This window comes from Bison bison, unplaced genomic scaffold (genome assembly GCF_000754665.1).
Source record: "Bison bison bison isolate TAMUID 2011002044 unplaced genomic scaffold, Bison_UMD1.0 scf7180017862992, whole genome shotgun sequence".
Lineage (NCBI taxonomy): Eukaryota > Metazoa > Chordata > Mammalia > Artiodactyla > Bovidae > Bison > Bison bison.
In genome coordinates, this window is record NW_011493564.1 from 9494 (window position 1) to 21159 (window position 11666).

Consider the following 11666-nt stretch of genomic DNA (forward strand, 5'->3'; position numbering starts at 1 on the left):
GAGTGAACACCAGGAGTTGGTGATGGACAGGGAGGCCTGGCGTGCTGCGATTCATGGGGTCACAAAGAGTCGGACACGACTGAGCGACTGAACTGGCTTACATGTGATGACCCCATGAGACTTTCCATGGCAAACATACAATGACTGTTACACCATGGACCTGCTCAGTGGATGGTGTTCCCTTTTATTAGTGTGCACTGTCAGTTAAAAGGGCCCTCATGATAAATACACACAGTAATTCTCTCTTGGATCAGGTGAGATCAAGGACTTTTCTCATACGTTTGAGTGAGGCTCCAATAGTGTCAACTCAAGGTGTTTGATTGTGGCCTTCAATTCTTAGAAGAAGAAATTTCATGTCATAGCCACATATATCAACTTTTAATGATATCCTGCATCTTGGAAGCTACTCTGAGAAGTCCAGTGAGATAGGAGACATGACTTGAGCTCCCATGTATACCCTAAAGGGGAAAATGTGGCACAAGCATTTGCTTTCTTTTAATATCCTAATAAGTAAGAATCACATCCATCAGAGAAAAAATACCAAAGAACATTTCATTCAATGAGGCCCTATGGGAATTCATATTCATAAGTCACAAAAAGTTACAAATGCTTTTCCTCAATATTTTCAAGTCTGTCTCATCAAAGGGGATGAGAAAACACAATCATCTCACAGAGGCTTCATGAGCGGTTCCATCTCCTTGCTCTTTTAGGGGCAGCTTCCAATTTTGTCCACCATTCAAGGAAGTAATTGGATGGGAGAAGGCAGATGTTTCCATGACATTATTTGGGTGAACCACTGCATCTTCATAGGTGCTGGAGGATATGGAAGAGCACAATAGGCTATTTTCATTTGTGAATTTTAGGGGAATCAGTGGGGAAAACAATATAAGAAAAGTTTAATGATCAAGAGACTTTCTAAGACAGGTTCTTGATTTTTTGGGGTAAGAATTTTTGGAGGAAAGACAGTTTAGGGAAAAGGATGAAATTAGGTACAATGCTGACATACAGTTGGCTGTACCCAGGAGATCAGATCAGATCAGATGAGTTGCTCAGTCATGTCCGACTCTTTGCGACCCCATGAATCGCAGCACGCCAGGCCTCCCTGTCCATCACCAGCTCCCGGAGTTCACTCAGACTCACGTCCATCGAGTCAGTGATGCCATCCAGCCATCTCATCCTCTGTCGTCCCCTTCTCCTCCTGCCCCCAATCCCTTCCAGCATCAGAGTCTTTTCCAATGAGTCAACTCTTCCCATGAGGTGGCCAAAGTACTGGAATTTCAGCTTTAGCATCATTCCTTCCAAAGAAATCCCAGGGCTGATCGCCTTCAGAATGGACTAGTTGGATCTCCTTGCAGTCCAAGGGACTCTCTAGAGTCTTCTCCAACACCACAGTTCAAAAGCATCAATTCTTCAGTGCTCAGCCTTATTCACAGTCCAAATCTCACATTCGTACATGACCACAAGAAAAACCATAGCCTTGACTAGACGAACTTTTGTTGGCAAAGTAATGTCTCTGCTTTTGAACATGCTATCTAGGTTGGTCATAACTTTCCTTCCAAGGAGTAAGTGTCTTTTAATTTCATGGCTGCAATCACCATCTGTAGTCATTTTGGAGCCCAGAAAAATAAAGTCTGACACTGTTTCCACTGTTTCCCCATCTATTTCCCATGAAGTGGTGGGACCGGATGCCATGATCTTCATTTTCTGAATGTTGAGCTTTAAGCCAACTTTTTCACTCTCCACTTTCACTTTCATCAAGAGGCTTTTGAGTTCCTCTTCACTTTCTGCCATAAGGATGGTGTCATCTGCATATCTGAGGTTATTGATATTTCTCCCAGCAATCTTGATTCCAGTTTGTGTTTCTTCCAGTCCAGCGTTTCTCATGATATACTCTGCATATAAGTTAAATAAGTAGAGTGACAATATACAGCCTTGACAAACTCTTAAGTTGGGCCATTTACATTCTTCTGAACATGTATGTTGATTGCTCAGTCATGTCCTACTTTTTGCAACCCCATGGACTATAGCCTGGCCAGGCTTCTCTGTCCATGGGATTCTCCAAGAAAGTATATTGGAGTGGGTAGCCATTACCATTTCTAGGGGATCTTCCTTATCCAGGGATTGAACCCAGGTTTCCTGCATCACAGGCAGATTCTTTACCGTCTGAGTCACTGGAAATCTCATAAGCAACATGGAACCAGGAAACCATACACAGGTTGCAGAATTTTTTTTCTGCTTGGATTCTCAGAAGAGACAGAACTGCAGCCTCTCCTTTTTGGGCTGTTCCTGTTCTTGTACCTGATCACCTTCTTTGGGAACCTTCTCATTATCCTGACCATTGTCACTGAGTCCCACCTCCACACACCCATGTATTTCTTCCTCTCCAACCTATTCTTTGTAGATATCTGTTTCAGCTCCACGTCCATCCCAAAGATGTTGTGGAACATCCAGATAAAGAGCAAAGCCAAACCTATGAAGGCTGCCTGTGCAAGTTATACTTTTTTGTGCTCTTTGTAGCTTTGGATTACTTTCTCCTGAACGCAATGGCCCATGACTTGTTTGTAGCCATCTGTCAGCCCTTGGATTACACAGTCATCATGATCCCCCAGCTCTGTGGTCTCCTGCTTCTGGTATGTTGGTTATTAAACATTCTGGACTCTTTGTTAAATAGTTTACTTGTACTGCAGCTCTCCTTCTGTGCTGACATGGTAGTCCCCCACTTTTTCAGAGAAAGCAATCAGGTGCTTCAACATACCTGTTCTGACAATTTTTAAAATCACCTAGTGCTGTATTTTGCATCTTGGTGAGTTTTATTTCATTCACTAGTATCCTTTTCTCTTACTCTAAGATTCTTTTATCTATTCTGAGAATTTCATCAGTTAGAGGCAAGTATAAGGTATTTTCCACCTGTGGATCTCACATCTCTATTGTTTCCTTGTTCTATGGTACAAGACTTGAGATGTAGATAAGTTCTGGAATAACCCTAAGTACCAAGGTCAGTAAAATGCTTTCAGTTATGTATACAGTGGTTACACCCTGCTGAACCCTTTTATCTATAGTCTGAGAAATAAGGACATAAAATGTCCTTTGATAAATTGTGCCACTTCTATCACTTTCAAAGGGTGACAGAGATGCTTGTCTTGGGGCTGGAGAGGTGCCCATGAATAACACAAAATTTGAAAAATATATTAAGATCCAGAAATCCAGATACTTTGTGACTGTTTCTGTTTGTTCATAAAATTTACAAATTTTTGAAACATCATTTCATGTATTTTGTTTGATAATGACCTAGATATCTCTAAACTCTTTTCATCATTTTCCTGTTTTCTTTTCCTAAATTTCATCCCCAATTTTAGAAACCAAGGAATTTAGTTGTAATCATTTTAATTAAGTGAATTTTAGTTTTTGGGTAATCTATATTTAAAATATTCATTAATTAAAAATATATATTTGATGTTTCATTTTACTTGTCAGGTTAGTAATGAATGTTAAAATTTCTATAGATATATAAGAGATTGAACTTGATTTTTCATTTAGAATTGTACCATTGATTACAATGATAACATCTCATTGCATCAACTTTTTCTTTCAGTATACCTATTTTTATGCTAATTGTCTACTAATCTAGACAAGGAGTCTCTAAATTCTGTAAAGAAGAAGAGAGTATGTAAACATTTTTGGCTCTCAAGTCACATAGCCTCTATGACAACCACTCAATTCTGCTATGGTAACAGAAGTCAGCCAACAAAGCAGAAATAGACAACATGAAAACAAAGGAGCATGGTTTTATTCAAATAAATGATTGGCAGAAAAAAGTTGTGGGTCAGGTTTGGAATGCAATCCTCTTGGTTACTACCAGCTACATGTTTGTGCTGTGTTCTGTATCAACTTGATTAAAAAGATATCTAGAATCACCTTACCTCTTGTTGAAAGAGAAATTGTATGTGATTTAACATGTGGAAGTGAAGTGACAATAATTGCTCTCTGAAGGTCTTGACATTCGATGAGTTGACAGATAGATGCAAGTGTGCGATGAATTTTAGCTTGACTTCACTATATTCTGCTCTGGTCAGCACTTCTTCCCAACTAGTGTTCCTGATGATCGAAAGTGACCTCAAGTGTATCAACAGACATTTGGCTGCAGAGCCAGAGATATAACAGATCTGCAAAAACTTCATCACGAACTCAAACTTTGCAGTCTCTCTTCAGCAATTAGATGTTCTTTGAATAACTGGTTGGTGGTTATTTTGAAAAGCACAACTGCTTTCAAATCTTCCATTCCAAGCTATTCTCTCAAAGTGTAAGGTCTAATTTCTATAATAAATTCATAATCCCGAAATCATAGTAGTCCTGGTTCTGTGACTGAATGCTCACTTCTGCAATTACTGATTTAAGAAGTGGTTTCAAAGGAATATCATTCTAGAGCTGGACATCTGAAATTGGTTCTGTGTTCTGACTAGATTTAAAGGCATTAATGACTCTAGTGTGCATGTGTGGGGGTGGTAGCTAAAAGAGACAGCAATATTTCACAGCATGCTGTGGCAAATCTACAATTAAATTAAACTTAAATGATTACTTTTAGATAACTATAGATATATGCCTTTAGAAAGCAAGATTCTCAGTACTGAAGTATTTGATACCTTAGAGCTTTTTAGTAAAAGAAGTATAATGTTTTGGTGGGTTACTTCTAAGAGTATAGGAGAACTTGGAGAAGGAAATATTGAACTCAGGACTTGAACTGCTTTAATTCCCAGTTCAAGTTCCAGGCAAGGAAACAGAAAGCAGAAATCCCTTAAAGGAGTGTTCTGTTACTGGAAGGATTTCAGAAATTAGTTCTACTATCAAGTACTTTGTGATGCCAAGGTATTGATTCTCATATGTACTGTGCTAATTCAGAAAATAGATAAGATGTAAAGTGATGTAAGCAACATGGTGGAGTGCAAAGCTGCCCTTGCTCTCCCTGTCAATCTATAATCAGTAAAACATAACCAGTGAAACACAAGTGTCTCTGTCCATCACCTAAAGATGGTAGATAATTCACAAATTTGTACATCTAAAAGTGGTAGACTGAAATGCATCGATAAGGTGAAACTGAGGGAACAATGGAGGCAGTGTTTGCAGTTCAAGAATCTGCCTGTGATAGCTGAACCCTCAGCCCCAGAGAACCTTGTGGGGTTAGGGTAGGTGGAACACAAGACTCTGGCCTCCCAATCATAGAGACACCAGTGGCTACTGGCAACTGGGTAACTTTAGCAGTGGGGCCTGGGACACTGTTCCTCCAACTTCTGAGGTGCCTGTGACTGTGAATCTGCATCTGATCCTTGCAGTAGTAGAGCCTGTGAATCTTACAGCATGACACAAGAGAGGCATCTACATGAACCCAGCTCCCCCAGGGCAGTGGTAACTGTAAATCATGCCATCCTGAATGCAAGGGAGGAACCCACCATCCTGGTGCACCAGACAGCAATGTCAGTGACATTGGTAACAACAAGGCACCAACAACCTCAGAGACACAAGAAGTGAAAATGAAGGCACAGAGCCACACCTGACAGAAGCAGGGTAGGGTAAAAAGTGCCATTTCTTCAAATATAACCACAGACAGCTCAGGTTAGAGAAAGGAACAAATAAAATGCTATATCTCCACTTAGTTGAAAATAAAAGAAAGTCCTCTAATTTCTAATCTGTTGAATTTTTAGCATCAAGCAGAAAGGTGGTTCATGCCTGAAATGTACAGAAGTACAACACATCAAGCACTATGAAGACCCAGAATAACATTACCACAGAAAGAAAATGACAATTCTTCAGAAGCCAAACTTAAAGTCACAGAATACAGTGATCTAACTGACAGAGAATTCAAACCCCTGTCAAGAAGAAACTCAACAAGCTACAAGAAAATTCAGAGGTAGTTTAATGAGTTCAGGAATAAAATTAGTGAACAGAAAAAATACTTAGAAAAAGATCAAGTCTCTAAAAAAGAATCAGACAGAAATTCTGGACCTTAGGAATTCAATAAACAAGATGAAGAATGCACTAAAAAGCATTGTAAATTGAGCAAGATGATAAATATAAACAGGATTGGGGAATTGCAACTATATATCAGAATAGGCTTCTAAAAATTTATTATAACATAAAGGTGAAAGGGGGAAATAAAACAGAAAAATATCTATGAGCACCACATTTAGGTAATGAACTTACAAGATAACACACAGATAATTGAAGACAACAAAAACACAAAATGAAAAAGACTGTGGCAGATTAATTTTGATATTTGGCAAAACTAATACAATTATGTAAAGTTTAAAAATAAAATAAAATTAGAAAAAAAAATGTAAAAAAAAAGAAAAAGATGAAATTCACATAGGTAATTATTGATAAAATGTTATCAACAGAATAAACTATTTCCTGTGAGATATTACATACAAATTTTATAATAATCACAAAACATAAATCTAAAGTGGAGGAACAAAATATAAAATAGAGAAAACTGAGAAGAACATTTAAGAGAACCAGCAAACCAAAAATGGCAGACAGAAACATGAGGAAAAAAGGACAATGCACGTATAGAACAACCAGAAAGCGAAAGATAAAGTGGCAATATTAAGTCTTTATTTACCAATAATCTTCCTAAGTGTAAATGCATTGAATTCACCCCAAAAACAGAGTGGCTAGATGGATTAAGAACAAGACTTAGCTATGTGCTCCTGCAGGAGACTCACCTCAGCTCTAAAGGACAACATAGGCTCAAACTGAAGACATAGAAGATGATACTTAAAGTCAATGACAGCCAAGAAAATATGGATGTAGCCATACTTATATCAGACAAAATATACTTCAAGCCAAAAAATTAATAAGAGACACATGTGTACAGTACATAATGATAAAAAGGACAATTCATCAGGAAGACATAGATATTAATCTTCATGAACCTAATATAGGAGCATTAAAATGTATAAAACAAGTATTAAGAGACCCCAAAGGAGAATTGACAGCAACACAATAGTAGTAAGAAACTTTAACACCCTAGTTTCATTAATGGATAGATTATCCAGATAGAAAGTCAACAAGGAAACAGTGGGCTTAAATGAGGCATTAGGCAGGATGAATATAATAGATTTATACAGAACATTCCATTCAAATGCAGAACAATATACATTCTATTCAAGTGCACATGAAACTTTTTCAAGGATTGAGCATATGCTGGGACACAAAGCAAATCTGAATAAATTTAATAAGATTTAAAGCATATCAATCATCTTTCTGATTATAATGATAAAAAACTAGAAGTCAGCTACGGGAAGAAAGCTGGAAAATTTCATATATGTGGAAAGTGAACAACATGCCCACTGAACAAAGAAATCAATGGGGAACCAAAAATTAGACAGCACTGAAACATGTATAATATCATATAAAAAATGAATCACCAGTCCAGCTTCGATGCAGGATACAGGATGCTTGGGGCTGGTGCACTGGGATGACCCAGAGGGATGGTACGGGGAGGGAGGTGGGAGGGGGGTTCAGGATGGGGAACATGTGTATACCCGTGGTGGATTTATGTTGATGTATGGCAAAACCAATACAATATTGTAAAGTAATTAGCCTCTAATTAAAATAAATAAATTTAAATAAAAAATAAATAAAATAAAATTAAAATTAAAAAACCAAAAATTAGCTAAAAGCAAATGAAAATGAAAATACAATGCACTCAAATCTTTGGGGTGGAGCAGAAATGGTACTAAAAAGCACACTTATAGCAATAAAGGCCTAACAAAGAAACAAAAAAACTCAAAGAAATAATCTAACGTGAAAGTGAAAGTGAAGTTGCTCAGTCGTGTCTGACTCTTTGTGACCCCCATGGACTTTTTTAGCCTACAACGTTCCTCCATCCATGGGATTTTCCAGGCAAGAGTACTGTAGTGGGTTGCCATTTCCTTCTCCAGAGGATCTTCCCAACCCAGGGATGGAACCTGGGTCTCCTGCATTATAGGCAGATGCTTTAGCATCTGAGCCACCAGGGAAGTCTATGATTACACCTAAATTAGCTAAAAAAAGAACACACAGACCAAAGTCTGTATAAAGAAGGGAGCAATAAAGAACAGAGCAGAAATAAGTGAAATAGAGACTAAAAATACAATAAAAAAGATCAGTGAACTAGGAGCTGGCCTTGGAAATGAATACCTTTAACTATATAAAGGGAGAAGGCAATGGCACCCCACTCCAGTACTCTTGCCTGGAGAATCCCAGGGATGGGGGAGCCTGATGGGCTGCCGTCTATGGGGTCGCACAGAGTCAGACACGACTGAAGAGCCTTAGCAGCAGCAGCAGCAGCAGCAACTATATAAAGAGACAGAAGGCTCTGATAAATAAAATTAGAGATGTAAAAGGGGAAATAATAATAGATACCACAGAAATACAAAGGATCATCAGGGAATATTATGAACAGCTAAATACCAAGTTGGACAAATTTTTGGAAGACTATTTCTGGAAGAAATGGATGAGTTTTTAGAATCATGCAAACTTCCAAGACTGATCATGAAGCAATAGAAAAGCTGAAGAGATTGATTACTTGTACAGAGATTATGAGGGATTAATTTGTAGCTCAGCTGGTAAAGAATCTGACTGCAATGCAGGAGACCTGGGTTTGATTTCTGGGTTAGGAAGATCTGCTGGAGAAGGAAATGGCAACCCACTCCAAGTATGCTTGCCTGGGAAACCCCATGGACAGAGGAGCCTGGTAGGCTACAGTCCATGAGGTCACAAGAGTTGAACATGACTTAGCAACTAAAACCACCACCACAGAGACTAAAACCATTATCAAAATGCTATGCCCAAACATCAGTCCAGGACCACGTGGCATCACTGCTGAATTCTCCCAAACATTCAATGATTTAATACCTATTCAATCTTCTCCAATAAATTGAAGTGGAGGAAAAGCTTTCTAACTCACTTTATGAGGCCAACATTACCTTGATACAAAAACCAGAAAGAACAACACACAAAAATTAAACAAAAGACCAATATCTCTCATGAACATACATCCAAAAATCCTGAACAAAATATTAGAATGCTAAATACAGAATCCCATCAAGGGGATCATATGCCATGATCAAGTAGGATTTAATTTGGAGATGCAAGAATTTTTCTTATATCTGAAAATCAATCAATGTGGTGCACCACATTAATAAAATGAAGGATAAAAAATGATAATCTAAATAGATGCAAAAAAGCATTTGATAAGAATCAGTGCCCATTGATGATAAAAAAAATTCTTAGTCAAGTGGGTATAGAAGGGGCATATTTCAACATAATAAAGGCCATATATGACAAATCCAGAGCTGACATCATACTCAGTGGTGAAAAACTGAAAGATATCCCTCTAATATCAGGAATAAGACAAGAATGCCCTGTTTCAACATCTTATACAACAGAGCTTGAAACTCTTGCCAGAGCAATTAGGCAAGAAAATTTAAAAAGCCATCCAAACTGGAAAAGATGAACTAAAACTGTCACTGAGAATGATGTGATTCTGTACATATAGAAAACCCTGAAGACACCACCAACATTTTAATAGAAATAAAAAAAGGTAAAGTTGCAAGACACAAAATCAACATACAAAAATCTGTTGCATTTCTATACACTAACAATAAGCTAGCAGAAAGAGTAATTAAGAAAACAATTCCATTTCAACTGTTAAAAAAGGATAAAGTACTTAGAAATAAATTTAACCTAGGATGTGAAAGACCTGTATATTGAAACTGATATGGCATTTTTAAAAAAAAAAAAAAAAAACTTGTCATACAAAAATGGAAATATATCATGTGCTCATGATTGGAAGAATTACCATTGTTAAAATGTCCATGTTTTGTAAAGCAATCTACAGATTCAAAGCAATTTCTATCAAAATCCCAAGGATTTTTTTCCCCCACAGAAATAGAACAAAAAAATTCTAAACTTTATATGGAAGCACAAAAGACCTCTAATAGCTAAAGCAATCCTGGGAAAACCCATCTGAGCTTTCTATTCTCTTACATTGATATGTGTATCAATTTTTCTGAAAATATCATGCTGTCTTGATTACTAGAGCCTCGTGATATTCTTCGAAGTCAAAAGTGGCATATGTCCTGGGCTTCCCTGGTGATGCTAGTGGTAAAGAACCTGCCTGCCAATCCAGGAGACATAGGTTTGATCCCTGGGTTGGGAAGATCCCCTGGAGTAAGAAATGGCAACCCACTCTAGTATTCTTGCCTGGAAAATTCTAAGGGCAGAGGAGCCTGGCAGGCTACATTCCATGGGGTTAAAAAAGAGTCTGACATGACTGATTATGCATAGATGAATATGGTGGTGGTGGTGGTTTAGTTGCTAAGTCATGTCTGACTCTTGTGACACCATGGACTGTAGCCTACCAGGCTCCTCTGTCCATGGGGATTCTCCAGGCAAGAATACTGAAGTGGGTTGCCATTTCCTTCTCCAGATAGATGAATACACACATAATTAATTAGTGACAAATATGTATATATATATGATATGTGTATATTAATTTATGACAAAGGAGCAAATTAATTAACTTGTGACAAAGGAGCAATTAAAAGACAATTAATTTGTTGTTGTTCAGTCGCTAAGTTGTGCTCAACTCTTTGACACACCATGAACTGAAGCATGTTGGGCTTCCTTGTCCTTCACTTCATGTCTGCAGTGAATTTAGAACTCAAGAAAAGAAAATTTGTCAGTGTTTCCACTTCCCCTTCTATTTGCTGTGAACTGATGGGGCTGGATGCCAAGATTCTAGATTTTAATATTGAATTTTAAGCGAGCTTTTTCATGCTCCTCTTTTACCTTCATCAAGAGGCTCTTTTGTTCCTCTTCACCTTCTGCCATTAGAGTGGTGTCTGCATATCTGAGGTTGTTGATATTTCTCCTGGCAATCTTGATTCAAGCTTGTGATTCATCCAGACCAGCATTTTGCATGATGTACTCTGCATATAAGTTTAATGAGAGGGATGACAATATACAGCCTTGATATATTCCTTTCCCAATTCTGAAACAGTTTTTACATGTTTGGTCCTACTTGCTTCTTGACCCACATACAGGTTTCGCGGGAGACAGGTAAGGTGATCTGCTACTCCTAACTCTTTAAGAATTTTCTGTTTGTTGTGATCCACACAAAGACTTTAGTGTAGCCAAAGAAGCAGAAGTTGATGTTTGTCTGGGACTCCCTTGCTTTCTCTATGATCCAACAAATGTTGGCAATTGATTTCTGGCTCCTCTGCCTCTGCAAAACCCAGCTTGTACATCTGGAAGTTCTCGGTTCACAAACAAGTGAACCCTAGACTGAAGGATTTTGAGAATAACCTTACTAGCATGAGAAATGAGCAAAATTGTACAGTAGTTTGAGCATTCTTTGGCATTGCCTTCCTTTGGGATTGGAATGAAAACTGACCTTTTCCAGTCCTGTGCCACTGCTGAGTTTTCCAAATTTGCTGGCATATTGAGTGCAGCAATTTCACAGCATCATCTTTCAGGATTTGAAATAGCTCAGCTGGAATTCCATCATCTCCACTAGCTTTGTTCATAGTGATGCTTTCTAAGGCCCACTTGACTTTACATTCTAGGATATCTGGCTCTAGGTGAGTGATCACACCATCGTGATTATCTGGGTCATGAAGATCTTT

The 11666-nt window shown here is 38.0% G+C and overlaps 1 pseudogene; it reads left to right on the plus strand.

Moving 5' to 3' along the window:
- The first annotated feature begins 2248 nt into the window (after positions 1 to 2248).
- Positions 2249 to 11666, plus strand: part of LOC104983601 — a 17154-nt pseudogene continuing 7736 nt past the window's right edge.